This window comes from Melospiza melodia, unplaced genomic scaffold (genome assembly GCF_035770615.1).
Source record: "Melospiza melodia melodia isolate bMelMel2 unplaced genomic scaffold, bMelMel2.pri scaffold_18, whole genome shotgun sequence".
In the NCBI taxonomy this organism is placed as follows: Eukaryota; Metazoa; Chordata; class Aves; order Passeriformes; family Passerellidae; genus Melospiza; species Melospiza melodia.
Window position 1 is genome coordinate 18,780,714 of NW_026948525.1, and position 23,539 is coordinate 18,804,252.

The 23,539-nt window shown below is 57.4% G+C and overlaps 1 pseudogene; it reads left to right on the forward strand.

The window, feature by feature from the left end:
• Nucleotides 1-15,022: 15,022 nt before the first annotated feature.
• On the forward strand, nucleotides 15,023-23,539 carry LOC134433408 (low affinity immunoglobulin gamma Fc region receptor II-like; annotated as a pseudogene).

The following is a 23,539-nucleotide window of genomic DNA, read 5'->3' on the forward strand; positions in this document are numbered from 1 at the left end:
TAAAGAAAAAACTCAAAGAAGCAGAAAGAACTGTCCAATGTGATACAAAAAGAAATAGCTAGAATTCTGCAAAGAATAAAACAAAATGCAGATCATCACATCTGATGAGATGTGGTCTTTAAGTAGTCACCAACTGCAATTAGAATCTTTTATAAGTTGTGTCATCCTACTGTAGTTTTGTTAATATTAGTTAGAATAAGTTTAAGATTATCCATTATGAAACATACATGGTAAAGCACTAAAGTACACTTGTTGTTCTTTTACTTTGTACAAATAAGAATTTGTATAAAGTAAAAGCATTTACTTGCCCCTTTTAGGAAAGGGGAGAATGAGGCAAAATGAAAATTTTCCCAGATAGAAATCCATTTTTATTTAGGTGAAATGTACATTTTCGAGTAAAATCTGTGGTTAGAAACCATAGTTATTTAGCCAGACTTCAAGGCCTAAGCTCAGTGAAGTTATTTCAGTGAAGGACAGAGATAAAGGGGGGAGACAGAAGATGATAGAGAGAGACAGGGACTGCTGTAAGGGCAAGTCAGCCTGACCTCGGAATTCTTTCAGATAAAAAGGAGCTAGTGGCAAATGTCACAGGAAACCCATAAAAATGAATATGTATGAACCTATTGTGAAACTGTATGAATATGTATTTGAGAGAGATAAAAAGAGACCTGAAGTTCTCAGAGGTCCGCATGCCTTTTTTGAGGAGAGCAATCTCCGCATGCGTCCAGCGCTGTAAGAAACATACCAGCTTTAACACTTTCAAAAAGTTGTGGAGTACTTTTTCTTTTCTCCGCAAAACAAATGTGTTCCTGCCCCCCCATACTCAGTCCTTGCCCACTCGGTGCCCACAATGTGGTTATTGAGCACATATCCTGGGGGGTCCTGTGGGGATAAGGGGGGTGCTGGTGGTGTCTGGGGAGGGGGAAAGGGGAGTCCCAGCCTGAGCTCCCCAGTCACCTGTCCTGGAGCTTCCTGGTGGCAGCAAGGAAAAGGGGAAGGGGTGACCGAGGGGACACTGGGACCCCTGAACCTTCCTGGGATCTCAGCAGCTCCAATCACCCACAGGACCCCCAAATCCCCATTTCAACCCCAATTCCCAATGAACCCCTGATTCTTCCTGGACACTCTAAGCACCCCTGAAGCCCCCAGAAATTCTGCACCACCGCAGGGCCCTAATCACCTGGTGTCCCAAACCCTCTTTGTCCCTGGAAACCCAAGCCTGGCAGGGAGAGGCATCCCCAAACTCCCCCAGGACCCAAAAATCCAACATCCCTGCACAGCCTTCCAGGAGCTCCCCAAACTCTCCAGGAGTTCCCAGTGCCACCCCAATGTTCCTCAAAGCCCACCCAGCGATGACCCTGGAGCACTACCAAGACCCTCCAAATTCCCCTCACATGCCCAAGACCTCCAGCCGAGGTCACTGCAGGCTCAGTTTCCCTCAGCTCAGGGCCCGGGGTGCTGCTGAACTCTGACTCCACTCTGGGGTCTCCCCCTCACTCCAGGACCCCCCCATCCCCCCCATTGTCACCAACCTTGCAGTGCCACCAGTGACAGCCCCCGATGACAGCCAGAAGCAGGAGCAGGAACAGGAGGGTCCTCCCGACATTCACAGCCACTGCTGGGAATAGAGTGGGACACACTGAGGTGACCCTGAACCATGGGGGTCAGTAACACCCCGGTGACCCTGTGTGACCCCACCTGTGACCCAGGATGAGCCAGGTGTAACCTCCAGGGCCAGCTCAGGGCTGAGTGCCCAGAACATGCAGTGCCCATCGTGTCGCAGCTGGTTGGTGGCCACGCACTGGTAGGTGGCCACGCACTGGTAGGTGCCCAAATGTCCCACATCGATGTCCCTGAGCTCCAGGAGGGGACCCCAGGCCACCTCCTGCCCATAGTGCAGCCAGGTGAAGGTGACAGGGGCTGAGCCCACCTGCACCAAGCAGTGCAGGGTCACGTTGTCACCTGCACGCACCTTCTGTGACAGGGGACTGAGGGTGATGGTGGCATTGGCCACAGGCACTGTGGGGACATGCTGGAATTCATAATGTTAGAGGGTTTTTAAGAAATGGTTAAAAAAGAATAGGCCTCAGACTGAAATTTTGTTAGCATTGCAAACACAGCAAAAAAGTTTTCTAAGCAGTAGAGCATACGTGACAAATAACAATAGGCCTCTGTAGAATTGGATTAAGGATGGCAACAAGGTTATTTAATGTATATCTTTAGAAAGTTAGCATGAATAGAGCTCTGTTCTTTGTCTTTTATGAACCAGTCTTTGTTTTAACTACCATTACGTGTGTTTTATAAGATTGGATAGAATGCTTGTCAATATGTGTTGTTCTATGTATGATTGGCTGAAATCTAGGCTGAGATGGTTTTATGCTATGCTGTAATACCACACCTCCTTGGCATTCCCTGTGGATCAGCGAGCTGTTAACATCCTGTCTCCATTGTTTACCAATGTCTTGAGACTGATGTGCTGAAAATAAAAAAAAAAGCTGATGTCCCTGGACCGGTTTGTCCTGAATTGTCCATAACTGGACGTCGTTGCCACAGCCAATGGTTTCCTCAGTAAGCGTGCGCTTTTGACATAAATTGGACACATTCCCCGCAGGGACACAGAAAGGGCTGGCACCTGGCGAGGTGGTATGGGGGTGCCGTGGGTAGGGTCACCCCCAGCCTGAGGGTCCCTCTGACCCAGGACGGTGACATTCAGGGGGTCCCTCTCAGCCACACTGTCCCCGTCGCTGACCCGGCATAGGTACTGGCCGCTGTCATTGTCCCCAATGTGGCGCAGTTCCAGGAGGGGGCCAGTGCCCAGCAGTGCCCCTGAGCCCTCCCGGTGCGAGAAGGACAGGGGACCTGTCCCCATGGCCTCTGCGCAGCCCAGAACCAGGCTGTCCCCAAGTGCCACCTGTCATCCTGGGGAACACCCCCGAAGGCGGGACCCCTGTAGGACGGGGGGACAGCAGAGGACAGTGAGGGACCCGGGGCAGTCAGGGAGGGGCAGCAGGACTCCAATGTGGGAGAGGGGGCACAGAGATGGGGAGGCTTGGAAACAGGGGAATGGGGCGTTCAGGAGGGGAGACACCTGGAGAGGGAGTGGGGGCAACACCAGGGAGGGCATGGGAACCCAGGGAGAGGATGGTGGGACCTGGGGAATGTGCGGGGACCTCAGAGAGGGGTGGGGGGAAGCAAGAAGGACTGAGGGGATCCGGTGAGGGATAGCGAGACATGGGTGAGGAATGGGGCACCTGGGGAGGGACCTGGGGCAGGGAGGGCAGGACATGGAAAAGGTGTCAGGGAAGGATGGGGGGTATCCATGTAGGGCTGGGGGATCTGGGGAAAGACCCGAGAAAGGAGGAGGGGAGCCAGGGACAGATCTGGGAAAGGTTAGGGCCACAGGGCAGGTGTCAGGGAGCGCTGGGAGTCCCTGTGCAGTGCTGGGGGCCCAAGGAGGCTGTGGGGGCTCCCTGCACTCATCCCCACACTCACTGTGCACCATGATGCGGAGCCGGGCGCTGCTCTTCTGCATGGCTGCCCCTCAGAGTGCACCTGGCAGCTGTACGGTGGGCACTAGCAGCTGCGGGGACTCCTGTGGGCCCCCCACCACCTGCCCGTCCCAGTAGAACACATGCAGGAGGGGGGCTCGGGGCCACAGGGGGCTGGGGGTGCTGAGGCAGCTGAGAGTCAGGGGGTCCCCACGGTGGGCTTGGGGGGACCCTCCAGCACCGGCACCAAGAAGAGCTCTAGGAAGGAGAGGGGAGGTGAGGACTGTGACTCTGAGTCTGCTGGGAAGTGGCTTTGGGGATGTCAGGAGACTGGAGTTTCAGCCATACAGGTGCTCACCATGCACTGTCACTGTCACTGGCACCAACTGTGCCCACATTGACATTTCGGTGTCCACCCAGCCCCTGCAGGTGTAGTGGCCACTGTGGTGCAGCTGCAGAGGGCACAGGGACAGCTCGGCCCCATAGCAGGACCTCCCCACCTCCTTGTCCCCATGGTAGAATCGCACCTCTGTGAGTGGCATGTCCCGCCAGCGCTGGCAGCGCAGTGTCACCATGTCTCCCTGCAGCAGTGCCCGTGCCAACATCTGCAGCACCAACTGGGCTGCGGGACACAGGGGTCTTGTCACACCGGGGGTCCCGTTTTCATAAGGGTCCCCCCATTGGGTCACACCCAGGGCACCAGGGGTGCCCAATTCCAACATGGGGTTCTCCACACTCGGATGCTCTGGGATGTCCACAGAGCAGGGGACGGGCTTTGGTTACACAGGAGATTACCTATGGAGCAGACACCACCCAGAGCCCTTGGGGGCCCTGTGATGCCAGGCTGGGGACACCCAAAACCCTTCACTGTCTGAGACTGTCATGGCATGGGGGGGCTGCACCCAGTGCCAGGTCTGTCACACATGTGGGTGCCTTCCATGTTGATAGTGAAGTGGTCGCGTTCCTCCTGCCATAGGCGTTGCTTGTCCTTGTACAAGGTAGTGTCACCAGCTGTCCCTGAGCCCTGGCAGGTCAGTGTCACCCAGTCCAACAGCACCGCCGGCCTCCAGGGGGGCTCCACAAGGAACTGGGTGGTCTGGGCAGCTGAAGGTGACAGGGGACACCAGCTTGCCAGGGCCAGCGTGGGGCTGGGGAGAGCGAGGTGGGGCCATGGCATCCCTTGAAGACTCACCAGCTAGGCCAAGGGTCTGGGTTGGAAGGGAGAAGAGACAGGGCTCAGTGGGGGTGGAACTGTGGGGACAGAGCCACCTGGGGCACAGGGCATGATGGCTTCCCCAAGCTGTCCCCATGGGGACAGCACCTCCAGTGGGAAAGTGTGTGATGGTGGTCCCCAAAAGATATTTGACGAAGCAGGGAGACATGTCTGTGTCACAGCCACCCATGCAGCACATCCATGTGGCACAGGCACCTTGGGAACAGGGAGACTGAAGCCACCCTGGGCTGAGTCAGAACATGGGGACACTGTGGACATCCTGGGAATGAGGACATCACAGACACAGCCCATGCTGGCCCAGTTCACCCCCACCAGCTCATGATCCCATCCCCATGAGCCCATCCCCATGGCCACATCTTCACTTTTCTTGTCCCCTTCTGTCCCTGCATCCCAGTTCCCTTGTCCCTATGCCCAGAGCTACCTGAGCCCAAAGCTGCCAGTCCCCACATTCCTGTCTCCCACATCCCCATTCCCAAATTCCTGCATCAGTCAGAGTCCCATCAAGGTCTGCTGTGGGTACCATGGACTGGCTCTGCTGCTATTGGGGACCTCAGGGGACCCCACAGGCCCCTGTGCCCCATCCCCTCTCCATCCCCAGGGTGTCAGGCCCATGTATGGGGCACTCAGCTCACAGGAGCAGCGCCACCTTGCTGGCCATCCCGGTGTCCCCAGCCATGTGCACTGGCTGTCACTCACTGCCAGGGGTGGCTGTCCCCTGGGTGGTGGCTGTTTGGCCAAAGGGGAAGGAAGCGAGGTCAGGTCTCATCCCCATGCGTAGGTGGCACCTGGTGGGGGCAGGGTGGCAACAAGCTGGGCACAGGCTGTTGGCAGGGATGGGACAGAGCAGGGACAAGATTGGACAGAACACAGTGGGACATGGTGTTCCCAGGAGTGGGGGGCTCAGAGAGTTTTGGGAATCAGGGCTGTGTGTCCAGGGAAATGGGGGATCCCAGGGATAGGGGCCCTGGGAATGGGGATCCTGAAGAGGGGGAATCACCAGGGAATAGGGGTCCCCAGGGCTGGGGGGACTCAGAGATGGGAGTCCCAGGGGAATGTGGGCTGCAGGGATTTGGGGTCATGCAATTGGGATGCTGGGGGAATGTGGGGTCCTGTAGGAATTGGGGTCCTTGGAGAATCAAGGTCCTGGGGAAAGGAGGATTTCAGGGGATGAAATGAATAGGAGAGGGTTCTTTGGAAATGGGATACTGGGCCATGGAGATCCTGGGGAATGTAAATATTGGGATAGAGGTCCCATGCAATGCGGAACATATAGGAATGGGACTCCCATGATTTGATTTCCAAAGGAATGGAAGTCCCAGGGATAGGCAGTGGCTGGACGGACCCATGGGTCTCAGGGTCCTTCCCTGGGTGCCTCAGATTTTTGGGAGGCTCGTGGCCCAGCACAGCCTCCAAAGGTGCCAGCAGTCAGGGCATCACCTCAGACAGATTCCAAGGGGCTCTGAGTCTGTGGAGCTGCTGCAGAGGTGAGAATTCTGTGGGGGAAAAAGGCCTGTCTGTGGTTTGCTCAGCCGTGCAAGAAACACAAAACCCAAAGGGAGCCCAAGCAGTGGCTCTGCAAGGGCCTCTGATGGTTTTCAGAGCAGGGCTGGCTGGAAAAACCCCTGCAGGGGCAGCTGCAGGAGAACCAGTCCAGAAATGCAGCATTTTATCATTTTCTCCCTTTGCCCAAGGTTCTGAGAGAGCCCCAAATATCCTTCAAACAACAATCTGTTCAAAAACCTGATCAGTTCTATCATCCTTCCTGTCTCAAACCTGCAGCACTCTGTAACAGCCTGAAAAGAATCTTTGGGTTCTGACCATGGCTGCTAGACATGAGGGAACAGTGTGGAAATATCGAACAGGGGCTCACTCACAGCCATGCTGGGGCTGTAGGGAGTGACCCTGTCTGGATTCCAGGTGTCCCCAAAGCTGCTCCATCCCTGCCCTCCTCACCTGACTGAAAGCCTGAGGGTTTGCAGGAATTGTGGTGTAAAGCCACCAGAGGTGCTGTTGTGGACCCGAGACCTGCCTGGGTCAGGTGCTGCCTTCCTTCCATTTGGGATCATGGAGAGCGGCCACGGGTGTTGTGCAGGGTGTGTGCCTGGCCCCGGGAAACTGCTACACTGCCAGTGGGCACTGGGATCCAACCTGCTGCCTTGGTGGTTTCTGCCCACTGCCGGTGGTGGTGCCGGGACCTACTGGTGCCCCTGAGTTTGCAAAAGGAGCGATTTCCCCTCCTGCCTCCTGTCCGAGGCCGCCATGGCCCCTGAGGGGATGGAGCTGGACCAGGGCGCCCCCTGCTGGCCGGGAGTGCTCTCTGCAGCACCCCCTACTGGTCGCAGTTATAACTGCCATAAAAACCAACAGCACTGAGCGGGAGGGAAAGTTCTGGGTTTGTGTTGTTTGTTCTGTTCTGGTTTATAAATTTCCTAGTAAAGAGCTGTTATTCCTTTTCTTACACTTTGGCCTGGAAGACCCATCATTTTTGAAATTAATGAAAGTTTTAGCATGGGTCTTCTTTTCATTCCAGGACAGTTCCCACTTTCCTTGGGAGACATTTGTCATTTAAATGAGTTGCCAACTCCTGGGATGAGACAAACATCCCAAGAAAGACAGGGTCTGCGATTTGGCAACCTCTTGCTCTACCTTTTAAGCCAGTTTGGCTACCAAGGGCCCTCTCTCCAGGTGGCACTTCTGGTCACCCGGACACTCAGGAGCTGGCTTTGGCAGGGTGCCACACAGTCCCCAGTGTGCCATGGCTGACAGACTGATGGACAGACGGGGCCCTATCTCACCAAAAGCAAAGTCTGACCCATCCCTGCTACACACAGTGTTCCACAATGTCTCCAGATATCAAACTTTTCTTGTCTCTGACATCTGACCCTGTGCCATGGCCGGATCCTGACCTGCTCTGAAGAAGGGGAAGGCTCTGGAACCCCCACAGGGCATTTGCGACATCCTCGTGGGGGGAACAGGGCAGAGGAGGAGTTTGGGACAGGGGACAAGAGAATCCAGAGCCTCCTGAAGGCCACTTTGGCCATCAGAGCAAGGAAGTTGCATGTTGCAGGTTCCTCTGGTGGAGGAATTGTGCAGGGGAGTTTCCAGGGTTTGTTCCTTTTGGGGACTTCCTCAGGAAACTGATCTTTTTGTGAAAATTTGGGATCTGAACCTTGTTGGTGTAGCTTTTGGTTTTATTCCCTCTCATTGCTGTTTCAGGAAATTGTTCTTCTCTCAGCTCTTTGGGATCTTTGTGCCTCCACAGCGAGGGGCAGTTTTTAGTGGCAGCACACACACGAATGGGTGCCCATGGGTGGGGACACCCAGTGCACCCCAGTTGCCCCCAATGTCACAGCACAACCTCATTGATGTCACTGGGATTTCTTGGTCGTCCTCTGGGTCCCCGCAGCTACACGCAGTCCACCCAAGGTTACTGGTGGTCGGTGATGCCTGAGGGCCCTGCAGGATAGAACAGTTGGGGGAACCAAAGGGGAAGGGGTGACACCACTGTCACTGTCCCCCCAATCCACAGTACTCACGCTGCACATGTTTGGTGCTCACAACGTGTTGTGTACACAACCTCTCCCTCCTCTGGGGGGGCCGGGGGGTCAGGGGGGGGCCTGTGGGGAAAAAGATAATGTGTGGGAGGCGATGGAGACTTGTGTCATGTGGGAAATAGGGCACGCATGGTTGAAGACCCCACTCACTTTTCCTGCTGCTTCCTGGCAGCTGCAAAGGAAAGAGGGTAAGGGTGACTGTGGGGTCCCAGGGCCCTACCCCTCCCAGGATTCCTGAACCCCCAAAGGACCCTCAATTCCTCTCAGGACCCCCAAGCATCTCTAAAGCCCCCCAGAATTCATGAGCATCCCCAGTGCCCTGGGCCAACTGAGCCTCAAGAATTCAAAGCCCAGCAGGGACAGAGACTCTCCAAACACCCCCACGGCCCCTGAAAGAACCCCCAACATCCTTGCAGGACCCTCCAGCACCTCCCCAAACCCTACAGGATCCCCAGGCAAGGTGACAATTCTGGGGCTATGGGTGCTGCCCTATCATGCCCACACTCTGGGGCCCTCTACAGCTCCCTAGGACCCCCTGTGTCCCCCATTGTCAGTCACCCACACGGTGCCACTGGTGCCAGGCCACAATGACACCCACGAGCACGAGCAGGAAGAAAAGGGCCCAACCGACCCCTGCAACCACTGCAAGAAACAGAGGGGGACACATCAGGGTCACCCAGAACTCCAAGGGTCCTTCGACATTGAATGACCCTGTGTGACCTTACCTGTGTCCCTGTGTCCCCACGGTGTCACCAACAGGGCCAACTCTGGGCTCAGTGCCCAGAACACGCGGTGCCCATCATGTCCCAGCTGCTTGGTGGCCATGCACTGGTAGGTGCCCGAATGTCCCACATCAATGTCCCTGAGCTCCAGGAGGGGACCCTGGGTCTCCTCCTGCCCATAGTGCAGCCAGGTGAAGGTGACAGGGGCTGAGCCCACCTGCACTGAGCAGCGCAGGGTCACGGGGTCACCTGCACGCACCTGGTGTAATAGGGTACAAAGGGTGATGGTGGCATTGGCCACAGGCACTGTGGGGACACAGACTGGGCTCAGAGCACAGGGAGGGGCTGGCAGCTGGTGTGGGTGGGTAGGGACAAGGGGGATGGGTGTGATGGGGGATGTTGTGGATGAGTTCACACCACAGAGGGGTGAGGCGACACAGGGCAAAGGCAGGGGACACAAGCATGGTGTCCGGGGGATATGGAGATGCCCAGGAAAGGAGACTAGAGGAGGCTGTGAGGGCTCCCCATGCCCATACCCACAGTCACTGCGCATCGTGATGCAGAGCTGGGCGCTGCCCTTCCCCCCTCGGTGCACACCTGGCAGCTTTAATTCCCCGAGTGGGAGACCCCCACGGCGGGCACCAGCAACTGCGGGGACCCCTGCGGGCTCCCCACCACCTGCCTGTCCCAGTAGAACACGTGCAGGAGGGGGACTCAGCCCGCAGGGGACTTGGGGGGGCTGAGGCGAGGCAGTTGAGAGTGAGGGGGGACCCCTGGGTGGGCTCGGGGGGACCCACCGGCACTGGTCCCCGAACAAGCTAAGGGCAAGAAATGGGGGGCTTTGGGAACGGTGACCCCGAATCCCTGACGAGGTGCTATGGGGCTGTTGGGGTGGCAGCTGTGAGGTGCTTACCATGCACTGTCACTGTCACCGGTGCTGACTCCTCCCATCCCCATGATACACTGTTGTTCACCCAGGCCTTGAAGCGGTAGTGGCTGCTGTGGTTCAGCTGCAGAGGGGACAGGGACAGCTCGGTCCCATTGTGGAGCCCTCTCAGTTCCGTCTCCTCGCGGTAGAAGAACACTGGACTGGCCGACTTTTCTTGCCTGTACCGGCAGCGCAGTGTCAACGTTTCCCCCTCCAGCAGTGCCCACGCTGGCGCCTGCAGCACCAGCTGGTCTGTGGGACAGAGGGATGCTGTCACATCACAGGGGTCTGGAGGGTCCTGATATCATCAGGACCCCCATATTGGGTCAAAGCCAGCACACCAGGTTTCCCCAATTTCAACATGAGGGTTCCCCCATAGTGGGATGCTCTGGGATGTCCCCCTGTGTAGGGACAGTCTCTGGTCACACCAGAGGGTGACCCATGGAGTAGAGCTCATCCAGCATCCTCGGGGCTCCCACAGGTGGCAAGCTGGGGACACAAACCACCATTACCGTCTGAGACGTTCACGGGCGGGCTACACCCACTGCCGGGTCTCTCACACGTGTAGTTGCCTCTCTCGGTGACAGTGAAATGGTCGCCTCCGTCCTGCCACCAGTGCTGCCCATCCTTGTACCAGGTGGTGCCACAAGCTGTCCCCGAGCCCTGGCAGGTCAGTGTCACCCGGTCCCACAGCACCGCCGGCCTCCAGGGGGGCTCCACCAGGAGCTGGGTGGTCTGGGCACCTGCGCGTGACAGGGGACACCTGCCTGCCAGGGCCATTGCAGGGTTGGGGACAGAGGGATGGGGACCTGGCATCCCCCAAGGACTCACCAGCGAGGCTGAGGATCTGGGCTGGAAGGGAGAAGGGACAGGGCTGGGTGAGGGTCATGGGGACACTGCAGACACCCTATGTTTGCACTGCCCACCTCCAGCAGCCCTACAGCACCTGTCCCCACGGCCAAGTCCCATGGTCCTGTGCCCATGATCCCATTCCAATGGCACCTTTCCCCATGGCCAGGTGACATCTGCATGTTACGTGGCCCCATTCCATGTCTCAGCATCCCTGTTCCCCTGTCCCAATCTTCACAGTCCCCAAGCCCCAAGGCTCTTTCTGCCACATCCTTGTCCTCATATCTCTATCCCCCTGTTCCTGTCTCCACATCCCAGTTCCCCTATTTCTGTCCCTAAAACCACCCTAAATCTTTGGTCACAGTGAGCTCCATGCCCTGCTCTGCTTCTGCTGCCATTGGGGACCTCAGGGGACCCCACAGCCCCCCTGTGCCCCCTCCCCACCAGTCTCTGCCTCACCACGGCCCATCCCACAGGTGTCAGGCCCGTGCCCAGGGCACTCACCCCACAGGAGCAGCGCCACCCTCCCGGCCATCCTGGTGTCCCCAGCCATGTGCACTGGCTGTCACTCGCTGCTGTGGCCAACGCTCCCCTGGCTGGCAGCTCTTCGGATGAAGGGGAAGGAAGCGAGGTCACGTCTGTCCCCACGTGTAGGTGGCCCTTGGTGGGGGCAGGGTGGCTACAAGATGGGCATAGGCTGGGGACAAGGCTGCATAGTCTGGGGACATGGTGGGGGATGGTGGGACATGGTGGGGACATGATGTTGCCACAATTTGGAGTCTAAGGCTGTGTAGGGAGCCAGGGATGAGTGTCCAGGAGAATGGGGAGCCCAGGGATGGGGTCCCAGGTAAATGGGTGTCCCAAGGGTTGGGTAGACTCAGACTTGGGGATGAGGGTCCCAGAACAATGTGGCCTCCTGGGATTTGTGATCATAAAATGGGGGTGCCAGGGGAAAGGGGGACCCTGTGACAATGGGGGTCCTGGGAGAATCAAGGTCCCCAAGGGCAGCGGTGTCCCATGGTCTGGAATTACTGGGATGGTGTTCCTTGGGGTTGGAGATCCTGGGGAATTGCAGTCCAGGGATGGGGGTCTCAGGGAAGGGGTGGCAGAAGGAAATTGGGTTTCAAGGTTGGGGTCCCAGAGGAATGTGGGTGCCAGGATTGGGCAGTGGGAGGGAACATCGGGGTCACCGCTCCTTCCCTGGGGGCCTCAGATTTTGGGGTGAGGCTAGGCCCCGAATAATCACGCCTGGAGTGTTCGTTTCCTGGCCGGGCATTGCATGGGGGTCCTGGGTAGTTCGGCCTCTGTGTCCTCGCCTGCCCCTGACATTTTCCTCTCTTTATTTCTCTTTTTTCCGTATTCTTCTTACTTTTTGCCATATCCCCTCACCCACGGTTCCTGGATCAGACATACTGGGGTGCACCTGAGCAGGGAACGGGTTGGGGGACTCAGGAGATGGGGAAAATGGGGAGCAGGGGATGCAGGGAAGGGTGAGGAGGCTTTGGGGGATGGAGTTGCTGGGCTGTGCCTGCTCAACACTTTCACTTTCTTTGTCCTGGAGGAGAGGGAAGAGGCTGTTTGTGCTGAGAGTCAGATGGGAAAAGGGGGCATTCTCTGTTTCTAGGGGGAGGCACATACAGGGGACTTCTGTCCTCTAAGGTCTCTCCTCTGGAGTTCAGCTAGGGGATCCTGTCGCAGGGGGTGACACATCCTGACATGGGGTGTCCTGTCCTGGGGTTGGCAGTTCCAGAAATGTCCCTGCACATTCCTGGCCAGGTGCCTGTCCCAGGGGTGGTACATCCTGGGGACCCCTGTCAATGCAAGGGTGGGGCCCAGCCATGGCCCAGCCCCACTGCACAGGGATGGCCATTGTCTAGCCCTGCTCTGCCCAGCCCCAGGTGGCAACCAGGACCTGAGGGTCCCCCCTGCCCCCTTGGCTTTGATTCTGGCAGCTTTAGAGCTGCTGCAGAGATGAGAATTCTGTGGGTTGAAAAAGGCCCCCCCACAGGATAAGCTGAGCTGTGGTTTGCTCAGCCCTGCAAGAAGCACAAAACCCCAAAGAGAGCCCAAGCAGTGGCTCTGTGAGCGCCTTTGATGGTTTTCAGAGCAGGGCTGGCTGGAAAAACCCCTGCAGGGGCAGCTGCGAGCGAACCAGTCCAGAAATGCAGCAATTGATTATTTTGTCCCTCTCCCCAAGGAACTGAAAGAGCTCAGAACTACTGCAAAGACAACAACAATCTGCTCAACACCCTGACCTGGACCCTCCTTCTTGAACAAAACCTGCAGCCCTTTGAAACCTCATGGAAAGAATGTTTGTGATCTGGATGTGCACAACAGAAGAAAGGGAAAAGTGTGGAAATACTGAGCAGGGGCTGCACACGAGGGTCTGGGGAACAGGGTTGTCACAGCAGGAGCAGGGAGTGCTCAGGCAGGGGAATTCAGGGCAGGCTGGAGTGGATTTACCAGGGAATCAGACCCTGAGGCACACACGGGCATTTCCACAGATTCCTGTGCACTGTCCCAGGGATGGACAGAGCTTCTCCCCTTCCTCCATGGGACGTGAGTCAAGTTTCAGGGTGGGAATGAGCAAAATGGGGAGAGTTCCTAAATAAGGCCCAAAAAAAGGCTTCCTTAGGGGCAGGGTTGCTACCCAGCAGGCAGGGAAAAATCCCATGGAGCTGTTGGACACTTAGGGAGATTCCCCACTCTGTGCTATCCACAAGCAAACGCTGCTGTGGGATGTACCAATGGGCTCCTAAAGGGTACTGAAAACTCTCATTTCATTGTGATTTGTTTGTGGTTTGTTTGTGAGTGGTTTAGTGGGAAAGTAATGGATTCTATAAAGTAGAGAATTTATACCTTGCTAGTTGTATTTTCATTGAGTTTTTACATATTGGGAAAATAATGGTGTGGGAAAGATTTTTGGGTTTTTTCTATGGCTTTGGTCTGAACCAACTGGTCTTCAAGTGTTGCCTGGGATTGCTGAGCCAGGAAATGGGGGGACCTGACTCAGGGGTGTTTGGGGCAGGGACACAGAGACTCCCAGGACTGCCCTGGAGTGCTTAAGGGATAGGGCTTTTCTGGGCTCTGAGTCACCCCAAAATCTGAGGCACTCTGGAAAGGACCTGTGAACCCTGTGCCCATGTAGCCACTGCCCATCGCTGGCACCCCCATTCCCCTGGCAACCCAACCATGGGACCCCCATTGCCTTGGTCTCTCCTCCTTGGGCACCCCCATCCCAGGACTGCCATTGCCGGCCACCACCATTGCCTTGATCCCATCCCATGGGCTGCTTCTTCCCTCAGAACCCCTGTTCCCAAGGGTCCCCCTTTTTCCCCTGCACCCCCAACCTTGGGACCCACATTCCATGACCCCAAATCCCTCAGGGGTCATGTTCCCACAGCACCAAAATCCCTGAATCCCCACAGGCATGGAGACCCCAATTCCCCTGGACCCCCATTCTCCTGGACACCCATTCTTGGTTCCCCACATCCCCTGAGCCCCCCACTCCTGGCAACACCATCCCCACCATGTCCCCAGACTATGCAGCTTTGTCCCCAGCCAGTGCCCAGCTTGTGGCCACCCTGCCCCCACCAAGGGCCACATACACATGGGGCGGACGTGACCGCACTTCCTTGCCTTCATCTGAAGAGCCACCACCCAGGGTAGCGGCAGCGAGTGACAGTCAGTAGACATGGCTGGGGACACCGGGATGGCCGGGAAGGTGGCGCTGCTCCTGTGGGGTAAGTGCCCTGGGCACGGGACTGACACCCCAGGGATGGGGAGGGGAGGGGGACAGGGGGGCTGCGGGGTCCCCTGAGGTCCCCAATAGCAGCAGAGCCAGTCCATGGTACCCACAGTGGACCTGGGTGGGACTGGGGATGTAGGGTGGCTTTGGACACTGGAACAGGGGCAGGAATTTGGGGATGGGGATGTAGGGACAGGAATGTAGGGACTGGCACCTTTGGGCTCAGGTAGCTCTGGGCATAGGGACAAGGGAACTGGGATGCAGGGACAGAAGGGGACAAGAACAGTGAGGATGTGGCCATGAGGATGGGATTATGGGGATGGGATCATGAGCTGGTGGGGGTGACCTGGGCCAGCATGGGCTGTGTCTGTGGTGTCCTCATGCCCGGGGGGTCCACAGTGTCCCCATGTTCTGCCACAGCCCAGGGTGCCCTCAGTCTCCCTGTTCCCAAGATGTCTGTGCCACATGGATGTGCTGCACGGGTGGCTGTGACACAAACATGTCCTCCTGCCTCTCCAAATCTTTTGAGCACCACCCAGACACACTTTCCTACAAGAAGTGCTGTTCCCATGGGGACAGTTTGGGGACAGCCACCACACCCTCTACTCCAGGTACTGCTGTCCCTCCAGAACCAGCCCCACCCAGCTCTGTCCCTTCTCCCTTTCAACCCAGACCCTTGGCTTCCCTGGTGAGTCCTCAGGGGATGCCATGGCCTCACCCCACTGTCCCCAACCCTGCACTGGCCCTGGCAGGCTGGTGTTCCCTGTCACCCACTGGTGCCCAGATCACCCAGCTCCTTGTGGAGCCCCCCTGGAGGCTGGTGGTGCTGTGGGACCGGGTAACACTGACCTGCCAGGGCTCGGGGACTGATGGTTCCACCACCTGGTACAAGGACGGGCAGCGCTGGTGGCAGGAGGGACAGAATGGCCTCGCTGTCACGGAGAGAGGCACCTACATATGTGACAGACCTGGTACCGGGCTCAGCCCCCCCGTGACAGTCTCAAATGGTGAGAGAGGATCTGTTGAGATTCATAAATCTCAACAGGTCAGAGTGGCTCCCAACAGGTCTGGATGGACTCCACTCTGTAGGTAGCCCCACAACCCCTGTGTGTGAGGCCACCTACAGGGAGAGCCTATGCCCTGCACACAGGACATCCCAGTTCATCCCAGTGCACCCAGATATCCCTGGTTCCATGGGCACCCACCTTGGACCTGTCTCAACCCCTCAGTGAGATGGGACCCTCCTGTCCCAAAGATGATGTGATGCTGCAGGTGCCAGCACAGGCATTGCTGGAGGGAGACCCGGTGACACTGCACTGCTGGGGCTGGTTGAAGAACACAGTCACCAGGGTGCGATTTTACGAGGATGAGAAGGAACTGGGGGGGCTCATAAATGGGACTGAGCTGTCCCTGTCCCCTCTGCAGCTGAACCACAGTGGCAGCTGCAGCAGCAAGGGCTTGGGGAGGTCCATTCTTTCATGGTCAGCAGCAGTGACAGTGACAGTGCAAGGTGAGCACTCCCACGGATGGAACTCCAATCTCCTCACACCCTCAAAGACACTTCCCAGTGGACTCAGAGTCACAGTCCTTACCTCCCCTCTCCTCCCCTGAGCTCTTCTCGGTGCCGGTCCTGGAGGGTCGCCTGAGCCCACCAAGGGGTCCCCACTGACTCTCAGCTGCCTCAGCACCCTCAGCCCCCTGCGGCCCCAGCCCCACTCCTGCACATGTTCTACTGAGATGGGCAGGTGGTGGGGGGCCCACAGGGGTCCCCGCAGCTGCTGGTGCCTGCTGTGGGGGTCTCCCATTCAGGGAATTACAGCTGCCCGGTGAGCGCCGAGTGGGGGGCCATGCGGAAGAGCAGCGCCCAGCTCCGCTTCACGGTGCGCAGTGAGCGCAGGAATGGGCACTGGGAGCCCCCAGAGTCTCCTCGGGTGCCCTCCCTGGGTACCTCCATGTCTCCCAGACCCCTGCCCGGGCTCCCTGCGCCTCTGCCCTGTGTCCCCTCACCCCTCTGTTGTGTGACCCCATCCCTGACATCCCCCATCACACCCATCCCCTCCCATCCCTATCCCCTCACACTGGCTGCCAGCCCCTCCCTGTGCTCTTAGCCCTATCTCTGTCCCCACAGTGTCCGTGGACAATGCCACCATCACACCCGGTCCACTGTCACACCAGGTGCAAGTAGGTTACAACATGACCCTGTGCTGCTCGGTGCAGGTGGGCTCAGCCCCTGTCACCTTCACCTGGCTGTACAACAGGCAGGACGTGGCCCGGGGTCACCTCATGGAGCTTGGGGACATCAATGTGGGACATTCAGGCACCTACCAGTGCATGGCCTCTAACCATCTGGGACAGGACGGGCACCGCGTGTTCTGGGCACTCAGCCCTGAGCTGGCACTGGAGGTGACACCTGACTCATCCTGGGTCACAGGTGGAGTCACAGAGGGTCACTAGGGTGTTCAGGACCCTTGGGGTTCAGGGTGACCCCAGTGTGTCCCACTCTATCCCCAGCAGTGGCTGTGAATGTCGGGAGGACCCTCCTGTTCTTACTCCTGCTCCTGGCTGTCATCGGGGGCTGTCACTGGTGGCACCGCCGGGGTGGGTGACAATTGAGGGGGATAGGGAGTCCTGGAGTGAGGGGAATCCCCCACAGTGGGGGCAGAGATCAGGGATCCAGTGGGAATTGGGGTCCAGTGGGGATTTGGGCTCCCATGGGTGGTTGGAGCTGCTGAGGTCCCAGGAAGGTTCAGGGGTCCCAGTGTCCCCTCGGTCACCCCCTCCCCTTTCCCTTGCAGCCGCCAGGAATTTCCAGGACAGGTGAGTGGGGGGCTCACGCTGGGACTCCCCTTTTCCCCTCCCCAGACACCACCCAGACCACACCCTCCACCCCCCCCAGACCTCCCCGCAGGAGAGGGCGGTGCTCAACACCCACATCATGGGCACTGAGTGGGCAGAGGGTGAGTACAGGGGGAGACGGGGACACGTCACCCACGAGTGTCATCCCCTTACCCAGTTCCCCAGGACTGGTGTCACTGTCAGGGCCCCCACAGGTGTCCCCCAGCCCTGCCCCTCCTCAAGATCCACAGGTGACCAACGCCGAGCTGTCGGGACCCCACGAGGGACAGTGGGACCCCCGTGACTACGATGACGTGCTGTGACACTGGGTGCACTGGGGGCACTGGGGGTCATTGATTCCCCTCAGGGATCTCTTCTTCCTCTTCGCAGCATCCCATGGGGCTCCTCCTTCCCCCTCCCAGTGCTGGGAGAGCACACGACGTTTTTCCCTCTTATTGTACTGAAAATTCAGTTTTTGGTCAAACTGTGTGAGAAACAAGGCTCACTTTTTAAAATTTGTAAATGTTTAATAAGGGATAAAGGGGACAGTAAACAGCATGCTGGGTGCTTGGCAACTGCCAGAGGCACACGGATAATTAGAACAATTCTTCATACATACATTTTCATTGTATTGGTGAAATAAATACTCAGGAGAGTACGTATAACATATTCAAATATTCTTTCCAGTTCATGTGGTCTGGGAATTCTTTTGCTTGGTTTGACCTTTGATTCATTTTCATAAAGTGAACACCATACTGCAGATTAAATTTATATATTTTATGTCCTCACAAGGCCCCCCTGTTCTGTGGTCTGACAGTCCGAAGTGTCAGTGGTAAATTCCTCCTTGCATTCTTTCTTTTGATGTTTTTTCATTTGCTGCTTTTCAATGTGTCCTTCTCATACAGATGAGATAGTCCACCAGTACGTTACATCAACATTAGCTAGTTCACAAAATTATCTGAGTTATTCTCACCATTGTCACTTAGTCACACAAATAAAGGCATTAGCTACTTCTGAAACAGTTAATGTTTTAATACATAGCGTATTGTCTCTATCTTGATTTTTTGGGAGAGCCTAAACTATATTATATTTATGATGCTAAAATATATAGTCTACACAGGGATTAGGGTAAAAAGGTTGACAGTTTGTAGTGTATCAAAAGCAGTTGAAAACTGATTACAAACTTTCTTATATCAAAATATTTTGGAAAATCAATATAATAGAGAAAGCCAATGACTACATAGTTATTCATAACAGGGGGAAGATGTATTGAAGGGTTTATTTGAATTATCCTGCTCTGATTTTGTCAGCAAAAAATTCAATTCATATCTGTAATTCTGAAGCACTTTTACCCATGACATGATTTGATGAGTGATCTCTTCTAGTCCATGTCTCAACCCAGGAGCCCTTTTCTCAATTTTCTCTCCCCATCCAGGTGCAGATGGCAGTGAGAGAGCAGCTGTGGTGGGTGAAGGGCATCCGGCCACTGTCCATAAATGGCCAGGCAGGGAGGAGGAGGAGGGTCCAGGCCAGGTTGTTGAGCAGATTAGTGTGGAATTTGCAGTAGTGCTGGGTCTCTCTCAGTCCCTTGGGGAGAGGGACAAAATAATCAATTGCTGCATTTCCGGACTGGTCCCTCACAGCTGCCCCTACAGGGCATTACCAGCCAGCCCTGCTCTGAAAACCATCAAAGGCCCTCACAGAGCCAATGCTTGGGCTCCGTTTGTGGTTTGTACTTCCTGCATAGCTGAGCAAACCACAGGAAGCCTTTTTCCCCCACAGAATTCTCACTTCTCCATCAGCTCTAAGGCTGCAAGAATCAAAGCCAAGGGGGCAGGGGGGACCCTCGGGTGCTGGCTGCCACCTGGGGCTGGCCAGAGAAGGGCTGGGCAATGGCCATCCCTGTGCAGTGGGGCTGGGCCATGGCTGGGCCCTACCCTTTGATGGCCACTGGCTTCAAGGAGCAGGAGTTTGGGAGCTCCTTCCTGCCCGAGGCTCCATTCCCAAGCTGCTCTTGTTGGCTCAGATCCTGCAGGGGATGAGCAAGAATGGAGAAGTCTGGACCCCCCCGGAGCTACCATGCTGCAGGACAGGAGCCCCTTTTCCAGCATGTGTCCCCCCTCTGGGACAGGAACCCCTCAGGACAGGAGCCCCCTGGATCTGCCCCACCAGGAGAGAACACATCCCCTATGTGAGAAATGTGTCAAACGGTCTCTTCCATCTTCTGCAAGAGAGAGAAAGTGAAAGTGTTGGGAGGTAAAAGCTGAACACCCACATCCCCCACAGCCTCCTCAGCCTTCCCTGCAGCCCCCTCACCCCTGCTTCCCCCACTCTGAGGTTCCCCCAAGCTGTTCCCTGCTCTGGTGCCCCAAAGGACCATCAAGGCATGGACTGGGGGCTTGTGAAATTGAGGGGTAAAATGATGGAAATAGAATAAAGAGAGGGAAAAGTCATTGGAGTCTGGGGGGCACAGACCCAGAGCAGCTCAGAATCTGTCTGAGGAGACCCCCAGGCCGCCGGCAACTTGTGGGAGCTGTGCTGGCTGTGGTTCACCCCAAAATCTGAAGCACCCAGGAAAGGAGCTTTGATCCATGGGCTCACCCAGCCACTGCCCATCTCTGGAGCCCCATTCCCCTTGGAACCCAACCGTGGGACTCCCATTCTTTATGTCCCACCCTCTCTGCAGCCTCCATCCCGGTACTGACATTCCCCAGGATCTCCATGGCTCAGGACCCCATTCCCAAGGAAACCCGTCCCGTTCATTCCATCCCCTGAAATCCTCCTAGGACCCACCATTCCCCCATCCCATGAACTCAAATCCCTCAGTCCACCCAGCTACGGGGATGCCCATTCCCATGGCACCCCCATTGCCGGAAATTTCCCCTACTCACCACCCCCATTCACCAGTCACCCCCTTTCTGCCTCCCCAAACCCACCGAGCCACCCACTCCTGGGAACCTCATGTTCCACTTTGTCCCACCCACCTGTGTCCCCACCCTGCCCCCACCAAGGGCCACCTACGCATGAGGTCAAGACCTGACCTCGCTTCCTTCCCCTTCATCCGAAGAGCCACCAGTGAGGGGAGCGGTGGCCACAGCAGCGAGTGACAGCCAGTGCACATGGCTGGAGACACCAGGATGGCCGGGAAGGTGGCACTGCTCCTGTGGGGTGAGTGCCCCGGGTATGGGCCTGACACCCCAGGGATGGGGAGGGGAGGGGGACAGGGGGGCTGCAGGGTCCCCTGAGGTCCCCAATAGCAGCAGAGCCAGTCCATGGTACCCACAGTGGACCTGGGTGGGACTGGGGATGTAGGGTGGCTTTGGACACTGGAACAGGGGCAGGAATTTGGGGATGGGGATGTGGGGACAGGAATGTAGGGACTGGCACCTTTGGGCTCAGGTAGCTCTGGGCATAGGGACAAGGGAACTGGGATGCAGGGACAGAAGGGGACAAGAACAGTGAGGATGTGGCCATGGGGATGGGATCATGTGGATGGGATCATGAGCTGGTGGGGGTGACCTGGGCCAGCATGGACTGTGCCTCAGCCCAGGGGGACCTTAGTGTCCCTGTGCCCAAGGTGTCTGTGTCACATGAATGTGGTGCACGGGTGGCTGTGACACAGACATGTCCTCCTGCCTCTCCAAATCTTTTGGGGACCATCCACACTCACTTTCCCTCAAGAACTGCTGTCCCCACAGTTTGGGGACAGCCACCACACACCGTTTACCATGGTGCTGCCATCCCTGCAGTGCCACACCCCCACAGAGCCCTGTCCCTTGTCTCTTGCAACCCAGACCCTTGGCCTCGCTGGTGAGTCCTCGGGGAATGCCATGGCCCCAGCCCACTGTCCCCAGCCCTGCACTGGCCCTGGCAGGCTGGTGTCCCCTGTCACTTGCAAGTGCCCAGACCACCCAGCTCCTGGCAGTGCTGTGGGACCGGGTGACACTGACCTGCCAGGGCTCGGGGGCCACCAGTGCCACCAGCTGGTACAAGGACAGGAGATGCTGGTGGCAGGAGGGACCTGACGACTTCACTGTCACTGAGAGTGACACCTAAACGTGTGACAGACATGGAACCAGGTTCAGCCCCCCAGTGTCATTAGTAGATGGTGAAGGGGGATCTTAAATTATGAGGGTGGCCCCTGAGAGGTCAGGGTGGGCTCCACTCCATAGGTGGCCTCACACCCCTTGCGTGGCAAGAGCCTGTGCCCTGCACACAGGGACATCCCAGTGTACCCCAGAGCACCCCAGAGCACCCACATGTCCCCAGTGCTAGGGGCACCCACCTCAGAACACTCTCATCAGTGAGATGTGACCTTCCTGTCCCACAGACCCACTGGTGCTGCAGGTGCCAGCACAGGCACTTCTGGATGGGGACACCTTGACACTGCGCTGCCAGTGCCGTCAGGACATCCTTCTCACCATGGTGCGATTTTACCGGGAGGAGAAGGATCACCGGGGGCCCCTTGGGAGGACTGAGCTGTTCCTGTCCCCCTTGCAGCTGTACCACAGTGGCCGCTACTGATGTGAGGGCTTGGTGGGGTCCTGGCAGTCACAGTCAGCAGCAGTGACAGTGACAGTGCACAGTGAGCACCCCCACAGCTGGAACTCCAATCTCCTGACACCCCCAAAGCCACTTCCCAGTGCACTCAGAGTCACAGTCCTCACCTGCTCTCTCCTTCCTAGAGCTCTTCTCAGTGCCAGTGCTGAAGGGTCCCCCCAAGCCCACTGTGGAGTCCCCACTGAATCTCAGCTGCTGCAGCACCCTCAGCCCCCTGCAGCCCCAAGCTCCCCTCCTGCACATGTTCTACTGGGACGGGCAGGTGGTGGGGGGCCCGCAGGGGTCCCCACAGCTGCTGGTGCCCGCCGTGGGGGTCTCCCACTCAGGGAATTACAGCTGCCAGGTGAGCTCCAAGGGTAGGGCTGTGAGGAAGAACAGTGCCCGGCTCCACGTCATGGTGCACAGTGAGTGCGGGGATGGGCACAGGAAGCCCCCACAGATCCCTCGGGGACCCCACATTGCCTGGCATCCCCCAGCCCTCCCTGACACCTGCTCTGGGGTATCCAACCTTTCCCAAATCTCTCCCTGACTCCTCCCATCCTTTCTTGGATCCCTCACCGGGTCCCCCACCCCTACATGGGTACCCTCATCCTTCCCTGGTGCATTTTTTGTGTCTTGCCATCACTGCCCCGGGTCCCTCCCAAGGTCCCCCCATTCCTGGCTCATGTTTCCCTCCATCTCATATTGAGTCCCTTCACCCCTGTCTGGGTGCCTTCACCCCTCTCTGAGGTCTTCGCACATTCCCCAGGTAACACCATCCCCTCCCTGGGTCCCCATACCCTTCCTGGTGTTTCTCACCTCCCTCTCCAGGTGTTCCCCCCCTTAACTCCCCCATCATCCCTCGGGGTTCTTTTCTAAGACCCACTACCCCAATCTTTGCGACCCCTGTCCCTCACTGGGGTCCTCCTGCCCCTCCTGAACCCCCTGTTTCCCTGACTGTTGCCTGGTGTCCCCCTCTCCTGCAGAGGTCCCACCTGCTGGGGTGTCCCTGTCAGTGCAGCCCCCCCGGGGGACAGGCGGCACCCAGGGACCGACTGGTGCTGAGCTGCTCCGTGGCCACAGGGTCAGGTCCCCTGCCCTTCTCCTTGTACTGGGATGGCTTGGGGGCACTGCCAGGCACCAGCCCCCACCTGGACCTGCACCACATTGGGGACAATGACAGTGGCCAGTACCAGTGCCAGGTCAGTGACGGTGACAGAGTGGCCCAGGGTGACCCCCTGAATGTCACCATCCTGGGTGAGTGGGACCCTTGGGATGGGAGTGACCTCACCCACAGCACCCCCTTCTCACCTCACCATGTGCCAGCCCTGTCTGTGTCCCCACAGTGCCCATGGCCAATGCCACCATCACACCCGGTCCACTGTCACATCAGGTGCAAGTAGGTTACAACATGACCCTGTGCTGCTCGATGCAGGTGGGCTCAGCCCCTGTCACCTTCACCTGGCTGCACAACTGGCAGCAGGTGGCCCAGGGCCCCCTCCTGGAGCTCAGGAACTTCGATGTGGGACATTTGGGCACCTACCAGTGCATGGCCACCAACCAGCTGGGACAGGACGGGCACCGCATGTTCCGGGCACTGAGCCCAGAGTTGGCCCTGGAGATGACACCTGGCTCATCCTAG